Here is a 21,979-nt window from a genome sequence, read left to right on the forward strand (position 1 = left end):
GGGGAGTGGACAGAAGCCAGAGACAAAGTGTGTGCCATTATAGATCAGGGAGAACAGAGTTCCGCAACTGGGTATCTGAGTGACGCCATTTTCAACCCCCGCGTTCATGCGCATACACACCTACAACAACCAGGATAATCTACCCCAGTAGGCTAAGCAGCGCCATCTAGTGGAGAACGGAGCCATTACACTAAGCCCTGCCCAACTGCCAACCTCGCTCTTCAGGAACAGAAGTCTCTCCATGTGCTCAGTTTACGGACTGTAAACCGCTTCATGATTTGACTTCTAGGGGGAAAACAAAGTAATTTCAGTTGTATTTCAGTCTGTTCGCTGGTCCATCTATTCAATTTTCTTTTTTTTCATTGCTTTTCTTGAATACAGAAAGAGAAAAAACTTATTTTTATTTTCAATTTTTATTAAAAATATGTCTTTAATTTTTTTCTACTATATTTTTTATTTTTTTGGTAAATTTTTCAAGTTCTATTTTACTTCCATCATTTCATTTTATTCTATTTCATTGTATTCATTTTTTCAAATTTTCAAACGTTTTCCTTTTTTTTTCTTCCCTTTTTTCTCTAATCTATCAAGCTCCTTTCAACACCCATACCAAAACATACCTAGGATCTAGCATCATTTACTCGATTTGTGTGTGTGTGTTGTTTTTAATTTTTTAATTTTATTTTTTACTTTATTAATTCCTTTTCTCCCTTAAAAATGACACAATGAAGGAATTCACCCCAAAAGAAAGAGCAGGAAGAAATGACAGCCAGGGACTTAATCAACACAGATACAAGCAAGATGTCTGAACCAGAATTTAGCATCATGATAATAAGAATACTAGCTGGAGTCAAAAATAGGTTAGAATCCCTTTCTACAGAGATAAAAGAAGTAAAAGCCAGTCAGGATGATATAAAAAATGCTATAACTGAGCTGCAATCTCGAATGGATTGCATTCGACGAATGAGGCAGAGCAGCAAATCAGCAATATAGAGGACAAACTTATGGAGAATAATGATGCAGAAAAAAAAAGAGGGAGACTAAGGCAAAAGAGCACCATTTAAGAATTAGAGAAATCAGTGAGTCATTAAAAAGGAACATCAGAATTACAGGGGTCCCAGAAGATGAAGAGAGAGAAAAAGGGGTAGAAGGGTCATGTGAGCAAATTATAGTGGAAAATTTTCCTAACCTGGGGAAAGACACAGACATCAAAATCCAGGAAGCACAGAGAACTCCCATTAGATTCAACAAAAACCGACCATCAACAAGGCATATCAGAGTCAAATGCACAAAATACTCAGGCAAGGAAAGAATCATGAAAGCAGAAAGAGGGAAAAAAAGTCCTTAACCTACAAGGGAAGACAGATCTTGGCAGGGCAGAAAGGTGTGGCAGGATATATTCAATGTGCTAAATCGGAAAAATATGCATCCAAGAATTCTTTATCCAGCAAGGCTGTCATTCAAAATAGAAGGAGAGATAAAAAGTTTCCCAGACAAACAAAAATTAAAGGAGTGACCTTTAGTGACCACTAAACCAGCCTTACAAGAAATTTTAAGGGGGACTCTCTGAGGGGAGAAAAGACAGAGAAAAAAAAGAAAAAAAAAGAAGAAAAGCAGCAAAGACTAGATAGGACCAGAGAACACCACCAAAAACTCCAACTCTACAAGAAACATAGTGACAATAAATTCATATCTTTCAGTGCTCCCTCTAAACGTCAATGGACTCAATGCTCCAATCAAAAGACATAGGGTAACAGAATGGATATGAAGTGACAAAAAATACACTAGTGCCAGTTGTGGGCACCTTCTAATGTTCTGAAAAATCACTCATTTCTGTCAAAAAGCATGGCCTGAGACCAAGTGTCCAAGCATGGAAGACAATCATCCACAATCCCATAGAGAGAGAGAGAGAGAGAGAGAGACAGAAGAACCATTGGCTCAGCTGTGATCATGTGATGTTCAGCAGCACATACTATTACTATTGCAAAACACTGCTCATTTATCAAGTTAAAATTTATTAGAAATGTTTGCTCATGTTGTGGAACACTTGCAGAACAAGTTACTCGAGATCCAAGGTTTTACTGCAGGTGGTAATAATCCCCCGGTCATCTGGAGGGTTAGCACAGAGTCTGAACTGGATCAAACCAGTCAAAAATTGGGTCATGGAGGCTTGTTTGGAGTTTGTGGCTTCTGGCATTTGACCTTAGTCTCTGGTGGCAATCAGCACTTGTAAGCAGGGCTAGAAAACTGGGTTATTGTGGCTCGTTAGTGAGTCCCTGGTGACAAGCTCAGACAAAGAGAAAAACATATCAAAACCTTAGATGAGTCTGAAAACCAAAATTTCAAAACATGTGAAGAAAACTAGTATTAAAGACCAACAACATTGGTAATCAAAGAAAATGAATACAATAACAACTTAAAAACAAGATTCTACAATGAATTTCTCATAGACATGATTGTTCACCAATATTTGCTCCTCCTACCTGGAAAAGTACTTTAATTCTTCATTCTAATGAACTCAGATATGGGTGATTTCCTCTGAAAAAAAAAAAACAACAAAGCAATAAAATTCCTCTATGAGTCTCCTGCCTGAATATTTCCTGTAATATGTATGTATGTATGTATGTATGTATGTATGTATCTATCTATCTATCTATCTATCTAATTATCTTTCTTCTTATCATTTACATCTATGTAAATATTTGCATGTGGATCCATTTCCTTTTATTTCTCCAAAGGGTCCTGTGTTTCCCTCCAATAGAAACAAAATACAGCCCTGTCTTATACATTACAGCTCTTTAAATATTTCTAACAAATATCATGTATCTTTGTCTTTCATTCTATCAATTAAACATCCCAACCTCATAATTTTTCCTTATGCGGCATTAATGTCAAGGTCCTCACTATCACACTTACCTATCTATTTCTCCAAATGTTTGTTTGTTTTTTTTTTTTTACTGTTTATTTATTTTTGAGACAGAGACAGAGCATGAGCAGGGAAGGGGCAGAGAAAGAGGGAGACACAGAATGTGAAGCAGGCTCCAGGCTCTGAGCTGTCAGCACGGAGTCCGACGCGGGGCTCGAACTCACGAACTATGAGATCATGACCTGAGCCGAAGTCGCATGCTTAACCGACAGAGCCACCCAGGCGCCCCTATTTCTCCAAATGTTTAATGCGGAAATCTTAAACTTTACATTGTTGGGAGTAAATATGTAAAACAATTTAAGTCTGGAACCACAACAAAACCCACTCTTGTTAGTCTTTTTCCCTCATGATTATTTAAAGAAACATCACCAAAAATATGGTCTGAACAAAATCAGAAGCTAGAATATAATGGGGAAAATATTATTCTTAGTCAAAAATCTGGATGAAAATTCCATCTCTGCCTCTCACATGAGCAAGTTATTTGACCCTTATGAGGCTTGGTTCATTCAGCATTCATATGAGGATTCAAAAGTCTTATTTCCAGGGGTGCCTGGGTGGCTCAGCTGGTTAAGCATCTGACTTGATTTTGGCTCAGGTCATGACCTCACCGATGTGAGATGGAACCTCACATTGGGCTCTGAGCCGAGCATGGAGCCTGCCTGGGATTCTGTCCCTCCCTCTCACTCTGCTCCTCCCTCACTTGTGCTCTTTCCAAAAAAGAATAAAAATTTTAAAAATATTTAAAAATCAAAAGACTTACTTACGTAATAATCATGGCTTAAGGAATTATGTAAATAAACTCAATGAGAACCACTTCACAAAGTTTGAAAATAATGATAAAAATATATTTTAAAAAAGCACTATCCAACTTTGAATCATACATCTTGACAAAATAAATACTTGAGTGTAAGTCTGACAAAAGCATGAATTATATTCTCCCAGTTGCAGAGGTTATTTTTGAAAAGACATGTCTCAGCACTAGTCATTTTAATCTAGCTCATTTGGAATAACCCTTAAGGTGGGCCAAAAAAACACAAACAAACAAACAAAAACAAAATAACACAAACCAACTCTGCCTTAATATTATTTGTCCATGGTGATTCTTCCTAGTTCTGATGTTTCTGTATGATGTATTTAGTTGAATGGGACTCAGTGATGGAAGGAAGGCAATATTGTGTAAACTTGGTTGACAGTTTGCAATTGATGGGGAGGGTACCTCAGTAAAAGAGAAATCTGGAGCTGGAAGTCAATAAAATAAAAATGTGAGAAGCATGAAAATTTCACTTACATAAGAAAATCACAGATTTTTATTGAAACTGGAAGAAAAATTATTATTCTAGGCGTGAGAGTGCCATGTAGTATCTTGATCCATCATGGTTACCTGCAAGTGATCATTCTTCAAATTTGTACAGACACACACACCATGGATATGTGCAGGAATGCAATAAGCAGAACATGAATGGGCAAGGGCATCCACAGAATTCTGGGAGGAAAACACTGCTGCTCAAATGTGACACCCTGTGATTGAATGTGTAAGTAACAGTCAATGTTTTGATTTTAGAAAGAGGCCATTACAGGCTCATCCAGGAAAGCAGAGAAGGATTTTAGGTTGTCAAGTCAAAGAACAATGTCAAAGTCCAGCTTCTTGAGTGAGCAGGACTTGATCACTTCCCGAAGGAGAGACCCCTGACACACTGAGAGGGGACCGCTCAGCCACTAGGCTCCCACTGCTCCTTTACTGGGCATTGGAAAGAACAGCAACTGCTTGCTTGCCCTCTTAACGGGAAAGGAAAAAAAAAAAAAAGTGGCCACAACAGCCCTAACAGCTGTCACTGCCAGGGAAGGGGACATGGAGAATTCGAAATGGGATAAATAGGGTTGGCACGACAATAAAGATGTGGAGAATTAATAATGTACCAGGCAACTTCCTCACGATCTCCCTAGCCTTCCATCAAAAGCAACTGAGACTAATTAAATCAAGCCAAGTATTTCAATTGACACATAAAAAGACAGGTTTAGCTCTGAATTCTTTTCTCTGTTTGATATGATTAATGTTGCATTACACTACAGAAGGCCACTTGGTAAGTGGTTAAACCATGGTACATTTGGCATTTATGAAAGACTTTTTGTCATGTAGCAATGATGCTTTTAAAGCCTGACCACACAGTTTTGAGTTTGGCTTTGATAGCGCCCTGGTGAAGGCTGTCTGTGGAAAACTAGTGAAATATTTTTCTCCAGCATGTAGTTAGGCCTGCTGCTTTCAACACTGAGAAAAGATGTTAGAATACATTTGCTCAATTTCAGATCAAAGAAACCATCCTGACTTACATTCCTATACATTTCTTCTATAAACGCTTAACTAATTCTGTTGACCTCAGTGCTCAGAGTAGATATTGTTATTACTATTACTATAGCTACCATTGTGTAATCATATTGATCTCATAAAAGCTCATATTTTTTATTAAAAAAATTCTTCCACATGTCCTCTCAATTTCTTACTTCCACTCCAGTTTTAAAATAAATTTTCAATCATCAGCAATTCATGTCACATAGAATGCTACCTATATTTCCATAAAAACATTGAGAAAGAACCATATATACCTAAAGTTTTCAAACCCTGTTAGGTTTTCAACTCTTGAGCAATGGAATCATAAGAGTTAACACAAACATTAGCAAATGAATCTGCTATCCTTAACAAATGAGTTTAGAGAGTAGGAAATGTTTTATTGAAACAAACCTTAATGAACATTATAGGAAAAGAAAAAGAGACGCCATTATAGAATGCATATAAGTACCTTTGCCACAAAGACAGACTTAATATAAGAATCTATTTCTAAGTAATGCTTCCTTTCAATGACATCATTTCCAATAAAACTTCCACTTTAAACTGAACTATCTCCAAATTTGTATTTGTCACTATGGGTCCTCTTTTTTCTAAACTCATTTAGGAAAGCTAAGGATGGCTGTCTAATTAGTCTACAGGGTAATAACTTTTCACACTTAAGAAAAATACTCATAGTTTTTAAGCCCAGATAGATGAAAAATTATTTAAATGGAAAGTATGTGGTAAATTTAGTGTGAAAAAAACTTAAAGAATTCTGATTAGCCAAGGTTTGCTTTCAAATAATTAAAAATAAACCATTCCACACCGTGGAGTGGAAAGATAAGGGCCTGTAGGCATTCTTAAATATATATCTCCCATTATAATATTCATTGTTTAACACTTGCTAACATAGAACACAGTATGTGTAATAGTGCTTATACCTCTCAGACCACAACCATTGTTATAGCCGCAAAAGAAAAAACAACACTTGGATTGGTTTAAAAGAGCAAATTCCAAAACGTCTGTGTCTCTGCATCATTGTGTGGCTATTGCTAATGGAGGTCAAGGCAGGCCAGCTTCAAAGGGGCTGCAAAATTCGTCAGAAATATGTCTACTTGCTGTACATTTCTAGGCATTCTCCCAAAAAATTTCTGGTTCTTGAGAGCGCCTTATTTCAAATGGAAACAATACATCTGACCTAGTTTCCAGCATAGAGCTTATATTCATTCAACTAGGCTTCAGCTCCCTATCTCATCATCTGCCTCCTTGATAAAAGCTGAGCAGATACCCCTCTAGTAGAACTCATTATCCAAAGGCTTCCTTCCAGGCATTAGCCCACTCAGGTAAAGTAGTCATTATTTCCCAAGGATAAGGGTTACTTTCTGAGGGTTTTTTTTTTTCCAAAGCCACATTTGATTATAAGGGTAGCACTCCTAACAATTTCTCTTCCTCATTTCTCCTTCCTGTGCAAAAGGCCATTGGTGGGACAGTCTGCTAAGGCCGAAGAGAACTTTTGTTCTTAAGAATTTTTAGGTCTAAGAGAAATCGTCAGGAGAGTCACTCCATGAAAATTGGCAAAATAAATTTCTTATGCGTCATTTGCTAAATAGAATTCCAAGATTACCTGCAAAATTGGGTTTATTTATTTGAGTGCTTTTTATGGGGAGAATTTGTAAATCAAGGATAAAAATTCTATTTTATGTGTTCTGATTATACAGTATTAACTGTAAAGATAAGGGCTCTGTTATATGTAAAATATCACCAAAGAATTAAAAGACATTATCAACTTTTATAGAAATGTGTTTGTATACGTAGAGAATGCATATTTATACCAATAAATATAACAAGTTCTCATTTAAAGATGATTCATTTTTGTCGTTGTTGTTTTATTCAGACCATGAGCTTTGATCCAGTTTCTAAAACTAGCTAAATTCATGCATTATCTCTTCTCATTTTTGTTGGTCATCAAGATGACACATTTAATTCCCTTCAATTGATTACCATGACTCAAGTTCACCTATTTCCAACTTACAATTATTTCAGGAAGGATTCAGTGAAACTGCTTATTTTGCCAAGGGAAAAATATTCAACTTTTGATTACTTTCTTTTATTTTCTTATGCTAGAGAGCTTCTGAATCTTCCCTTTAGCTTTGCTTCACCGCTCTCCAGAGCAAACTGCCAAGACCCTCCCATTATCATTCACCTCCCTAAACACTTCCATATCATTTCTCTTGTGTGCACTTTACAGAATCACAGAACAAACCAATTTAATCTCTGATGCTTGACAGTATATTTCACAGGTTGGTCTCTCTTTTATGTAATACTTATAGATGTGGATTGATCAAATAAAATATTTAGAAAAGATTAGTTTTATAAGAGAAACTTTGATTATACCAATTTATACCAAACAGGTCATGAACATTCTTTCATGTTTAATATATGTATCTATCTATATAGAGACAGAGATACATGCATACATACACAGATACACAGATACATACCTGCTGCACATAAGTAAAATTGCCTGTTTTGCACCTGTTTGCTTACCTGTCTTTAAGGTAATCTAAACTATTGTGTGTGTGTGTGTGTGTGTGTGTGTGTGTGTGTGTGTGTGTGTCTTTCTGTTTTGTAGCATAATTCCTTTTGCTTTATGGCTCAATAAATAAAACATTCCATCATTTAAACCAACTCTTAAAATCTGTGTAACCAAGATAAGGATGTGGTAAGGATGTTACTTACATAGTCAATCACAGTTTCAGTGGGAGATAAATAATAAATACTATAGCACTCATATCCTCTATTTCCTAATATTTTACCCTTCCTTATTTGGCAGTTACTGGCAGATAATAGGCGATTAATACATATTTGATAAGGGACTGATTAAATTGAATGCTCTCAATTGTTTAAAACATCACCTTACCTTTTCTCATGAGTGTTGAACTAAAACATTTCATGATTTCCCAGTCCACCAGAGTTATATTCCTGTTTAAGTTATTTTTTCCATTACATTTAGTGTAACACTGGTTTTGTTTTGTTTTGTGTGTGTGTTTGTTACAAATTTCTATGACCTTGTGAACCCCATCCAGAGTCCAATTAAGTAATTTAAACCATTCTATTGTTTGGAGACTTCTACGTGTCTTGTTGATTTTTTCTCCCAAATAAATTAGCATGCTTTTCTTTGAATATTTAAATTAGAAATTTCCATAAATCACTTACTCCTTATTACATGCATCAAACTTTATACAATCAGTAGCCATCATGACAAGTATCAAAAGGGATCAGAGCAGAGTGAAAAAGGATTTTTCTGCCTTTTCTAGGGCACTGTTCTGCATTCCACTTTGCTGTTGTCCCCACATCTTCTTCCATCCCAGAGAAAGACAGGTCTGCTCCTGCCCAGCCACCACCTCCCCAACTCCACTCGAGTACAGTATCTCCTTTCTAAGGGACTGGGAGCTCAGGGCATTTTCTCTTGCTTCCTTTTTTAACCTCTCTCCTCATGGTTCCTTCCTATCCAGTTGTCACTTTTCAATACATATGTTACTTAAACTTCTTTGAGCTAATGTCTCTTAGTGGCATTTGACACTAATAATCAAATCCCCACAGTTAAAATATTTTCTTTCTTCATTTTGCCCTGACTCTCACTCTTCTTACACTCTTTCTACTTTATAGGCTACTTACCAGTTTCCTTTGTTGTTATCCATCCCTAAAGGTTAGGGTTGCCCTATATTCTATTTGGGGAACTCTTCTCTTCACTCCCATCCATGGATTCTCTGCCAGGCACCTCGCTTCCAGCACCAATTCAATGTTGGTGCTTCTCCATTCTCAATGCCCCGGTCTTCCCCTCTCTCCTGAGCATCAGACAGATCTGTCCAATTGCTTACCAGACCTCTGAGTCGAATATCCCACAGAGCATAAAACTCTTGCCTGTATTACTTTTCTATGGCTCTTGTAACAAATTATCCCAAATGCAGCAGCCTAAAATGACACAGATTTATTCTTTTACAGTTCTGGAGGTCAGAAGTCCTAAACTCAGTGTGTCCACAAGGCTGTGTGTTCTTTCTGGGAGCTATAGGAGAGAATTTATTTCCTTACCTTTCCTGGCCTCCAGCTTTTTCTCACACCACTCCAACTTCTGCTTCCATCATTGTATCTCCTTCTCTGACTCTGACTTTTCTGCCTCCTTCTTCTTATGATTACATAGGGCCAACCCGTACTGTCCAGGAAAATCTCTTCATCTCAAGGTCCTTACTTTATATATTTTTTTAAGTTTATTTATTTATTTTGGGAGAGAGAGGGTGAGGGAGGGGCAGAGAGAGAAGGAGATAAAGAGAATCCAAATCAGGTTCCACACTGTCAGCACAGAGCCCAATGCGGGACTCAAATCCACCAACCCTGAGATCATGACCTGAGCTGAAACCAAGAGTCAGATGCTTAATCAACTAAGCCACTGAGGTGCCCCCTCAAAATCTTTAATTTATTTGCATCTGCAAAGTCCTTTTTGGCAATCAGGATGTGGCCCTCTTTGGGGTCCCAGTATTGTGTCTACCATAATATACCACATTGAACCACTTCTTCCCTCCAAACTTCTTCCTCCAACACTGATTCTCAATGACTGACACTGCCATATAATGAGTTCTTCAACTCAGAAAAATCTTGGAGTCATCCTTGGTTCTTTGCTTTAATTTATTTGTTTGTTATACAGATTCAGTCACCAGTTTCTACTGATATTATATTCTAAATATTTTTTAGGGGCGCCTAGGTGGCTCAGCCGGTTGGGCATCCGACTTCAGCTCAGGTCATGATCTCCTAGTTTGTGAGTTCAAGCCCTGCATCAGGCACTGTGCTGACAGCTCAGAGCCTGGAGCCTGCTTTGGATTCTGTGTCTCCCTCTCTTTTTCTGCCCCTCCCTGTTCACACTCTGTCTCTGTCTCTCTCTCTCTCTCAAAAATAAATAAACATTAAAAAAATTAAAAAAAAAATTTTAAACCAATTCAAATTTCTCCATCTTCAGTGTTGCTTACAAAAATCAGGCTATTATCACTTCTTGGCCTTTTCAAAGCTCTCCCTGTAGGGTGCCTTTCATTACCTGTTCTATGTTCCTAAACATAATTCTGATTCTGTTAGTTCACTGCTTATCCCCATTTCCTTCAGAAGAAAAATCAAACTTAGCTTATATTATAAATTTAATGTTTCCCTCTTAAGTTCTTTTAATGTTTATTTATTTGTGAGAGACACAGAGACAGAATGTGAGTGGGTTAGGGGCAGAGAGAGAGGGAGACACAGAATCCCAAGCAGGCTCCAGGCTCTGAGCTGTCAACACAGAGCCTGACACGGGGCTCGAACTCACGAGCTGTGAGATCATGACCTGAGCTGAAGTCGGACGCTCAACTGACTGAGCCACCCAGGCACCCCTAATGTTTCCCTCTTAAGCCTTATCTCTTGCTGTCATATCCCCATTTCCTGCTTCTCTACTGAACTCAAAAGTTGCATGAACTCTTCCAGCTCCATGTTACTCACGATGAAAGCTGTTCATTCTGTCTGGAATGCCTTGTCCTATCTGAATCCCTGAGTCATACTCATGCCTCCTACCTATCTCCCCACTTTCATAACATTCACCCTTGAAAGTTTTCCTCTCTGTGTTCAAGCTGGTTGCCACCTTTCCTTTGTTCCGCGTGCACATGAACTTTACCAATCTGGCATTATAAATAAACACAGGTGATAAATAACCAAAGGTTCCTTATCTGTACCTCTCTTCACATTGTATGCTCTGGGAAGGCAGGATCTATGTCTGCCGAGGCTGTGGCTTATGCTTGTGGCTAGCACAGTGTTGTACAAGGGCTCACTATGCTTTGTGGAAGAAATGGGTTTGCAATAAACCTGTACCATTTCTGTGAGAGTTACTAAATATAACTGAAGAATTTGATACTGACCAACATTGTGTGAACCATTTAGAGCCATTTCCATGAAACATTTAACATTTAAAATTCTTATTATATACAGAGAAAATCCAACTCAATTAATGTCTGTGAAAATCATACTGGGGACATGACACTCTGTCAGCCACTATCATATGTACAAAATTCACTTAAATATCCTGAAAATGCTAACAAGAAAAATATGCTAGATATAAAAATAACAATGCAACATACAATAAGATGCATGTTTTAAGAAAAATCTCCACGGATGCACAACTACACACAAAAAAAGAAATTGTTAATGTAAAATGTTAGTGCATTTAGTCAGTCAGTAGTCCAGACTGTAGAGACCATTGCCCTGGAGGTGGAGCCCAGTATCACCATCAAAAAGATAAAGGACAATGGGAAGCCTGGGTGGCTCAGTCAATTAAACATCTGACTTTGGCTCAGGTCATCATCTCACTGGTTGGTGAGTTTGAGCCCCACATCAGGCTCTGTGCTGGCAGCTCAGAGCCTGGAGCCTGCTTCAGATTCTGGGTCACCACCTCCCCCCCCCCAGTCTCTCTGCCCCTTCCCCACGCTGTATCTCTCTCTCTGTCTCTCTCTCAGAAATAAATAAATATAAAAATTTTAAAGAAAGAAGATAAAGGACAAGATCCAGCATAGAGAGGACACCCCCTGAGTAGCAGAGGCTCAGCCCTCCAGAAACGCAGCAGGGACATGGCCACGTGTTTCTGACTGCAGCATCCAGTGTCAACTGCCCCAGGACCTACATCTGAAGAAGAGGTGGCCATTCATTCTTCAAACTTGTGTTGACAGTGTCCAATGATGGTATTATGCTGCACTCTTGCCATTCACCCAACTTAAGTTTAGAAATGACCAGTTTCAGTCATAGCTAAACCTGTCCAAAATGTTATTAAAGGTTTTGCTGCATGGTTACAAACAAACCAACAAAGTACCCTGAGGAAATAAAGAGACAGTGTATTTTTCATCTTTTTTTTTTAAGCATAGAATCTCACTGGGACTTGGTATATATGTACTGAGAAGGAAATCTGGCAAAAGCAGATAAAAAAAGGGACCAGCCAGATGTCCAAGGCCAGATACTCCCCTTGCATGCTTTTGGCTTCTGTAATATTGCTTGCCTCCTGCATCCTCCAACTGCCCACATAGCACAAGCGATAAGTGCCCCCCTCCCCTGCCTTTTTTTTTTTCCTTTGAGCCCCTGCAATCCCACCCATAAAAGGAAACCAGCGCCAGGGCTCGGGGATCAGCCTTTGGAGGTGACTCTGTTGGGCCGGCACTGGTGCGAAATAAATTGTCTTTTCTGATTCCCCGAGCACATGTTGCTTGTCTCTTTCTGGGTGCCAAGTATTTGCTGTAACAGTATAAGCATTTTAAAACATGGCACCATAAATCTTTGATTCTTCCTCATCAATAAATGGGGTCATTGTCCCCACGTCTTAGATCTAGACGGACTTGTGTCTGCTTAACCATAGGGTATAGCAAAAGTGATCCTATGTGACTTCTAAAGCTAAGAAACAAAAAGCCAAAAGCATCCTCCTAGTTCTCTTAGAATATTCAGCTTCTTGACTCTAATTCTTGGGATGTTCTTTCTCAGAACTCACTTGCCATGATATAAGAAAATTTGAGATACATGGAGATCGGCCCAGCTAAGACCAGACATTTGAGTGAGAGAGTTTCCAGATTGTTCAGCTCTCTGAGTCTTCCCACATGAGGCTCTCATAGTAGTGGCAAGAGACAAGTAATCCTCTGTGCCCTCTCCAAATTCCTGACTCATAAAAAATCTGTGTACATGATGAAATAGCCCCATTATTTTATAGTGCTGACTTTGAGGTGGTTTGTTATGCAATAATAGATAAGCAGCCCAAGGGTAGCTGCTCAAAAAGCATTTAAAGAAGAAAAAGAAGAGAAGGGAAGGAAGGGAAAAGAAGGAAGTTAAGAAAAAGGAGAAAGAAAGAGAAGACAGAGACAGGAATACCGAGACAGGGAGAATAGAGAAACAGACAGAAAGACACAGAGAGATAGAAAGAAAAAAGAAAGGAAGGGAAGTAAGTTAGAAAAGCAGAAAGTTTGGAAGAAGAAAGGAAATCTCTAATTCAGAGAGAAGGAGAAAAAGAATTTTCTGAAAGGTAGGATTTAAGCTGGGACTTTGATTGATGGGTAAGACTTAGAGAGAGGGCTTTGTAAGAGAAAAAACATATCAAGTGGGTCAGTTAGGTGTCAGTCTAAAAAGCAAAGGCCACTTGATATATATCAGGTATGAAATGTTTAGCATAGGAACCAGAGGCTTAGACAACCAAGGGAAAAACTGGGATCAAAGGTCAAGAAAGCCACCAGCATTAGATGGAGATGGGGGAGTTCTCACAAGTGTGCTGGGCTGGGGGTGGGGAATCCTGCTCATTGAATCTCAATGCCTGGCTGCCACTGTGCTTGGAACATAATGACTTCGCCTTCCCTTATGCCTTCCTACTCTTGTATTAGTGTTTTTTTCTTGGCAAACTATCCTATATCCATTCAGGGAAAGGAATTCTGGAAAAAGCATTTCCTGGCTTCCCCTCTGCCTTACAGAGGAAGTGATGGCGAGTTGACAGAGGGCCATCAGCACACCAGGCAAGTAACTGCTAGTAAGTCCGACATCAGTGTGGATACAGTCACCCTTAAAAAATAGGAAATTCCCACTTTAACTGAATTTTTTGGTGGAAGATAAGAATCAGAAAGTAGGTTGGAGCCAGATGTGTACTTTTTTTTTTCCCTGTGGGAACTAGGAGGAAGGAAGAAAACAAACAGCATAAGAAAGAAGAACTGGGAGAGAAACTGCAGAATAATAACTAATAAATAGGATTCGGTGATTGTTCATGTTGGGGCTAAAACCTGGGATTCCAACCTAGGATGCTGGGCTACAGAAAGTTTTACTTTTCCCACTAAGGCAGTGGTTCTCTAAATTTCAGATTTTTCATCTACTATCCTGAAGATTTTTGTTAAAATCCATGTACTGTCCATAGTATTGATTATTTAATTTAAATATCATGATTTTAAATCAGTAATTCTGTTACAAGGAAGATTGACATCCTGGTCCAAAATGGCACACGTGTATCACCCAGTAAAATGGAAGGTATCAGTGTGAACCATCCTGAGTCTGATGGCCTGAAGAATCCTGACACTCCATGCAAATAGAAATTGTTTTCTTTCTTAGCAGAGGGAAATAAATGGTAACAAACTGTGACCATTAAGCAAGCTACACCAAGATTTATGCCTCCTTTTCCAAAGACAAACTATACAGATAATGCATCAAGGAAAGAAAACGTGTACTATTTGGGGGAAAAATCCTAGAAGAAAGTTTCTTAACCATAAACTGTACTTTCTTGTTTTTTAATACTTATAATAGTGAATAGAAAGCCACTTGCTTCCAGTGGAAACACTGGCTGTCACTGTGACTCTACTAAAATGAAACTAGAGAATTGTGTTGGGACATCACCCAAGCATGTAGATTCTTCCAGGGGGTTAATAAAGGCTGTTAGTCTGCCATTGCCTGATCATGCCCATTTATCAGGCTGTGGATTGAATATCCACCCCACTTCAGTTCAGAGGCCCTGCTGAAGTCATCCCACCTTTGATCAGAGAATTAAAGTACTGCAATACTGTAGCCATGTTGTTCAGCATTGTCTTGGAGAGAGAGAGAGAAAAAAAGGAGGCTAAATACAAAGAAAAAATTTTAACTGGTGTGTGTCTCTTTTCTATGCCCATCTCCCTGAAACTGAAAGAATAAAAGGAGAGCTTAGCTCAGAAAGGGAAGAGAAATCTGGTCTGGGGGATTCCTAAAATAACTATAAAAGCAAAATATTCTTGTTGAACTCTGGCTAGATGTTTTTCCCTGTGAAGGTTTTGTCTCCGAGATCTGCTCATCCTTTCTCTCAAAAAAAAGAAAAAAGAAAAACAAAGGTGATTATCAAGTGCCACACAAGCATAAGGTCATACCAACATCAAATATAATATTCTGGCTCTCTTTGCTGTAATCAGACGTCTGAAAGAAAATTGTAAAGGAATACTCCGTGAGACAGTTGTGCTTAATGTTGTAGGAAGAACGTGATCAATTTTCTTGTTGTTGATCTTGGTGTTATTGTTTTGAGGGAAAGGTAGGAGATAATTCCAGAAGCAGTAAGAACAATCCTTGGTGTCAGGGAGTTCATTTTAGAAATACAAGCAGGAAGGAGATAAAAGTCTAACTTACTAGTAATTGAAAACTTGGTGGGATCATCTGAAAAACTTTTAGGAAGTGATATGGTAGAAGTGAGACAGGATTTGAGGATGACACAGAAGATTCTAGGCTAGAGGCTATTTATTTACTGATTGATTGATTTTTAAAGTTTATTTTCTTTATTTTGAGAAAGAGAGAGAGCATAGACATGGCAGAGAGAGAGAGAGAGACAGACAGAGAGAGAGAGAGAGAGAGAATCCTAAGCAGGCTCCACACTGCCAGCATGGAACCTGATGTAGGGTTTGAACCCATGAACTGGGAGATCATGATCTGAGCTGAAATCAACTGAGCCGCCCAGGCACCCTTAGATTAGAGGCTATTTAAACAATGATGTTGCCAACGCAAACTAAGATTATAGGAAACCGAACAAATTTTGTTTTGGACAGAGGGGGTTAAGATAAGTTTCTGTTGGAGCTGAAGTACATGTAGAACACCTTTTTGGATATATCCAGGAGGCAGCTAATACGCTGAGCTTGGATGTGCTCAGATCTAGTGATAGAGATTTGGAAATCAACACTCTGTGCTACTTGTACTCACAGAAGTAAATGAAGTACTCCACGAAGGCATGACAAAGCAAAACCTCAAGAAGACCAAAGGCGGATTTCTTGGTTATATCCTACATGTAAGGAGACACCGGGGGAAAGGGGAGCAGCCAAAGAGCAGAGAGGCAGGAGAACCACAGATGCAGGTGACACTGTCAGAAACAAAATGGTAGAAAACAAATCGGCTGAAAATCGGTAACCCAGAAAAGAAGAAATAAAGGTTGGTGAGATACTGAGAAGACAGGGAACAGGATCAGAGTTTAATTCCCGTGATACCTGCTTTTTCCCTTGTGGTTCTATAAGCTGTCGTGCTATTTCATTCACTTTGTATTTCAAACCCGCTGGCTACTCTGGAGGAAGCCCCTTCCCTTCCATCTTCCTCTTGGTTAACTCCTGCTCATACTCACCCTTGCCCACGCACTACCCCCACCCAAAGGGCTGCTTTTGCACTTCCAATATCCTCTAATAAAAACACATGTCATCCTCTATTATACATTTCATTTAATACCCTGTAGGACTGACACACTTCTCTGTCTTCCCAACAACAATCCGAGCGAGTGCTTGAGAGTAAGGATACTACACCCGCTTCTGAATGGGGCAGTACTTGGTACACTATAGATGCTTCTAGATCACACATCACAGCCTCTTGATCAGCAATGAGAGAATCTAGCCCAAGGAGGCTCATCTCAAACAAGTTTGACAGTATTAATTGGAGGTGAAGGAGGACTTAAGCAAACACAATTAGGAAAAATTATAGCTTATCGGTGAAGTGTGCACAGTGAGTGGGCTTGTAGGCAGAGAGACAAAAATGACTAATTGCCTCATTTTCACTTCTAATGCAATGTTACCTAGTTATTTGACCACCAGATTCTGGGAACATCCCATAATCAGTGTATTTCTTCTCTGCCCCTAATTTGAGCTTCTAAGTTTTCCTTGGCCCTCTCACTCCTGGCTGGCAGCCCTAAAATATCCCACTGTCTGATGGGATGCTGCTTAGCACATAAATCAGTGACACTTTTGTCTCCCAGCATGAAGACTATGAAGAGTTTACTCTTTGAAGAACCTCAGAGTGAACTGGAGAGATCAATGGGTCTCACTTCCAAGGAAGCGAATGATTTTTTACCTATACTAGTTTGCTGCTAGATTTTTTTTAAGATAGCCAGGCAGAGAGCCTCCCAACCATTCTCAGTGTGAACTGTATGATAACCACATAGGACAGAAAATATAGATGGTTTAATTCTGTTCTTCTTGAAGGTGACCTAACAAAACATTTCAGTGAAAGTTTAGGGACCAAAACTTCTAGTCAGTTCCAGTCATCTCAAGAAGTATATGCTATACTTCTGTAAATGTCATATGCTATGCTGACCTCTGAGAATAAGGTAGCCATGAACTTTCCTTCATGCTCCTTACCATCTAGTAGAGAACTCTGATGAAAGTTTAATTATAAAGTAAACAAACAAACACAAATAAATGACAGCATGAAGGACAAAATGCTTCTAACATATTAATTTAGTGGCTGAATATTCGTCTCTTAAAAAAAGCAGAGTTCTGGGGTTCTTAGGTGACTCAGTCGGTTAAGTGTCCGCCTCTTCCGTTCAGGTCATGATCTTGTGGCTTGCGAGTTCGAGCTCTGCATCGGGCTCTGTGCTGACAGGATGTAGTCTGCTTGGGATTCTGCCTCCCTCTCTTTCTGCCCCTCCCCCGCTTGCTCTCTATCTCTCTCTCTCAAAATACATAAAAATAAACTTTAAAAAATTGTTTAAAAAGAATCAGAGTTTTAAATTTCCTTACAGATTCCATCAACTCTAAAAATCTTAGTGAAGCATAAAGATTTAAAGATTATCATTCACAGGTTTTTCTTTCCATTGGCAAGAAATGCTCTTATTACAGCAAGAGCACTGTGGAAAGAATCCTCAACCTCACCTGTCCCTTCATCAACTTACCCTCAGGTTTCTAAAATGCCAATATGATCACATTATTCTCCTGCTCATGCATTTTCAGTGGGTTAATGTTAGCCACAGAATGAGCCCAGGTTCTTTTAAGTGGTCTGTGGGTTTTCTTGTGTTTTTGTCATCCAGCCACTGACTATGGCCTTTCAGCCCTATTTCCACCAAATAGCCCTGCCATCTTGATGCATACACCACACATATACAAACCCTTTATGCTCCACACTGTAAAACCAAGAGTTCTCAAAACATACTACGATGGCCTTTAAGTCCGGCTTGCACAAATTTTCCTGTTGCCTGGAAGCCGCCCCCTACCATTCCTACTTCCTCCCTTGCTGCAGTAACTCCTCCTTCCTTCCAGACATAGCTCCTATGTCCTTCCATAGCAGTAGGCGGTGAAAGAGTTCCTTCTCCATCTTAATGCTATTTGTGCTCCTGTGGCAACCATCACTTGCTTCTGTGTCAGCATTTGCTGCACTGGGTGTATTCATGTGTCTCTTCTACTAGGTAGACTCTAAGGGCCTTAAAAACAGAGACTGTTTATTAGAGTTATTTTCCTATCCCGAGAGCATAATCCAACGGCCGGTGTATGGTAGTACTCAACATACATTTACCGATAAATGCATTTATCCACAATAAACCTGAGCCATTGACAGTAATAGATATTTCACACAAAGCAATGACGCTTAAGTAAAAGAGCAAGTAATAAAAGAACGTTATTTTAAGCGAATTTGGCAGGGACTGGAATTCTCTTTCTATAAAAGCTGTCATGTATCACAGTTTAACCCAGGGGTCTAATAGATGTAATCCTGTTTCGGGGGAGTACTACAAAGCATCAGTAAATAGCAAGTACTTAAAAAAAAAATTGTTATCGAGATAAACTGATTTTAAATGCCCTGGTCTTATGTGCCTGTACATTATCCTACAGACTCACATTTGGATGGCCCTTTAAATAATGCCATTTCTAAACACAAGCCTGCAAAACACTAAGCTGAGAATTTCTAGATGAAACCACTTTTACAGCAAACTTAAAACCTTATAGAGTTTTCCTGTTTTAATTAAAAAATATATATTTCACAATAATCTCATGATGGCTTGCACTCAGACTGCAACCTGTAAGAGTCTCTGATTTTTATGGCTGGTTTTCTGTGGCATATCTGATGTAAAATGAAGTCTTAAATGCTTGCTTAATAAGAAATTTTAAATACAGATTATGTGATTCCTCCTTGCAACACTTTCTGCTTAATGCCCTTGTTCTGCAGGAGACTTCATTAACATGTGCCCTGCTCTTGTCCTCCAAACCCTCATTGCTTCAGACAAGCATGGGTTTAATTGAGAGAAAACCAAGCTGTAACTGTGACTCAGGTGTGAAGGCTGTTTCTCTCGGCAAATTAAATCCAGTGGAATGACTGAGTGTTCCTTTCCATACCCTTCTGATAGATTTAATACTGCATATTAATTGTTGTTCTCATATCCTCCTCTATGGGATTGTTTTCCCCGGGATCCTAGTGGGGGTGATTGATATTCATATAAATTTGATGGTTTCATATAGAGAAAGAAAAAGTAACATGTTCTAGTAAGAACACTAGTTTATAAGAATTTACAGCAACCTAAATATTAATACAATATTAACACATGCTTTTGCAGATGTAAAAGGAAAAACTTTGGTTAATAAAATTCAAAGATGAAAATCAGGAAAAAAAACACAACTTTTTTTTAGGTATAGTTTGTAATACCTTATCTTTGTGACATACAAACTGATGTGTCTTTTGGTTTACCAGTTAACCCAATTGGCAAGAATTCTTTGACCGTGTTCATAGTGACGCCAAAACAATTAAGGAGAAAATGAAGATTTTAGAGTGTATGTTTCCAATATCCCCTCATCCTCATGCTGAACTGTCAGGTTCTTCATGACAGGAGCGGGCTATGCCTGCATCACCCAGAGGCTCCTTATGTGTTTCTCGAGCTTGAACCTCACTATAACATATTTAAGTTTACTTAGTACAAGTGTAAAGACATCATTTTTTAAATCAACCCTCATTTTTCTTTCTCACCAATTTATTTATAATTTTTTTTCTCATTATTGGGCACTTTTTTCCATAAACAGCCTCAAATCCTTTCTAAAATAAGGCAGAACACACACACACACACACACACACACACACACACACACACACACACAAATGAAATGAAGAAAGAAAGCTAACTCAACATTTTCACAAAGAAAGAAAAAAGTAATTGTAAGTTTACTTTATAATTATATTTCTAGTTTATTTTATATTATTGGAGTCTCGTTTAACTGAAAGTTTCTGCTTTGGGCAGCTTATAGTTTATGTAAAATGACTTTGCTAAACTGGACTTTTAAGGGTGAAGCAAGTTCACTTGTGAAATCCAACCACATCTTTATTAACTAAAGGCCATAATGAAGGCTGAATTTCTTGCTGAAAAAAAAATTATCTGGGGTATAGATGCTAATCTAAAACCTACTTCATGAATTTGCTTATTTTTTCTGTTCCCTTCAGACATTAGCCGGCCAAAGCCATTACACATACATTAATTACACCAATTAGTCCCAACTGCACATACACATACATTCCAGATTTGATTATCTGAGCTAAAAGAAGTGGTTAGGCATGGCACAAATAATACAAATGAGCAAAAAATTCAAATCCCATGTACATTGAACTAATGAGTGTATTATATATTTTTGGCATAACTCAGTTACCTTATTATGCTTTCTTAATTCAACAATGTAATTACCTTAAATTTTCTTATTCCATCCAGGTAATGATAGGGAGAGCAGACCTAGATTTATAATAGGCATTGGGAAAGCCAGCCTACTACAATTTAAGGGTTTGGTCATAGTCTTCTCTTTCTTCTTTATTTTCAAATATGTATTTTTTACCTAGCTGGACATCCTCCATACTGTTGCTTAAACTCTCTCCCATGTCCAGCACACAGGGATTATCCTCACAAGCATAATAGTAAGCATTCATTCATTCATTCCCTGGGATTAAGAGAGGCTGGAAGGAGGCTAGTCCCTACCTTAGAACAATTCCAGCGTTTATTTCCTTGGAGTTTGGGGAGTGCATTACTTTTTTTGAGTTGACCTTCATAGCATTCTGCTAGTTTTGATCACCCTGTGTAAGACAGTATAGTGTAATGCGGTGTAACTCAAACTTTAGTGTGCAAAACAAAACAATTTGAGGAGTTTGTTTAAACACAGATTGCTGGCCTCTCGCCCCCAGGGGTTGTGATTCAGTATGTCTGGGATGAGGTTCAATAATTTGCATTATTACCAAAGGTCTGAGGTGATGCCGATGCTGTTAGTCTGGGGACCCCACTTTGAGAATCACTCTAGTGTAATGGTTAAGGATGCAGCTTCATGGGGTGCCTGGGTGGCTCAATCAGTGGCCGACTCTTGATTTCAGCTGTCGTGATCTCATGACTGGTGAGTTCAAGCCTGCTTGGGATTCTCTCTCCCTCTCTCTCTGCCCCTCCCGCCGGCATCGTGCTTTCTCTCTGTCTCTAAAAATAAATGAATAAACTTTAAAATATAAATTAAAAAATAAGTAAATAAATAAAAAGACTGTACCTTCATGAGTTTAAACCCAGTTCCAGCACAACAAGCTATATGACCTAGGACAATAGGAAACCTGTAACCTGAAGGTAATTATACCAACTTACTTCATAAAATCATTTTGGTGATTAAACGATTTATACATTGAAAATGCTTACAATGATGTGTGGTACCTAGTAAGTAGTAAGTGCTAATTTTTATTATTGGTAATTATAATATAATTATTATTACTGTTGCTGTTGTTATTTACAAACACAGGTTATCCAGAATTATTGTAAATGATTTAACGCTAAAAAACAAGAACAAAATGGCTTTCTTGGAAATACTTGGCTGAACATGGGACGCTGGCAGAAAAGGAATGTTGATAGGCTAACCCCTCAGAGTTACATAGAGAAGAAGATTCTGGGAAGCACGTGGGCCTTGACATCTTACACCAGATAATCACAGGACAGGAGGAGAGTGCATGATAGAGGT

General features: G+C 38.6%; 1 long non-coding RNA gene across 3 annotated transcripts; it reads right to left on the reverse strand.

Moving 5' to 3' along the window:
• Positions 1-2,069: 2,069 nt before the first annotated feature.
• On the reverse strand, positions 2,070-16,106 carry LOC121018656 (uncharacterized). Of its 3 annotated transcripts, none has more exons than XR_005785272.1 (3): positions 15,975-16,106; positions 2,481-2,535; positions 2,070-2,284 (listed from the first exon to the last, which is right to left on the reverse strand). It is a non-coding gene; the product is annotated as an uncharacterized LOC121018656 (long non-coding RNA). The 3 variants fall into 3 exon arrangements; XR_005785274.1 differs by lacking the exon at positions 15,975-16,106 and adding an exon at positions 8,925-9,269; XR_005785269.1 differs by lacking the exon at positions 15,975-16,106 and adding an exon at positions 3,991-4,252 and having other exon boundaries at positions 2,071-2,284.
• Between the last annotated feature and the right edge of the window lie 5,873 nt (positions 16,107-21,979).

This window comes from Herpailurus yagouaroundi, unplaced genomic scaffold (genome assembly GCF_014898765.1).
Source record: "Herpailurus yagouaroundi ecotype Mexico unplaced genomic scaffold, PumYag 77, whole genome shotgun sequence".
Lineage (NCBI taxonomy): Eukaryota > Metazoa > Chordata > Mammalia > Carnivora > Felidae > Herpailurus > Herpailurus yagouaroundi.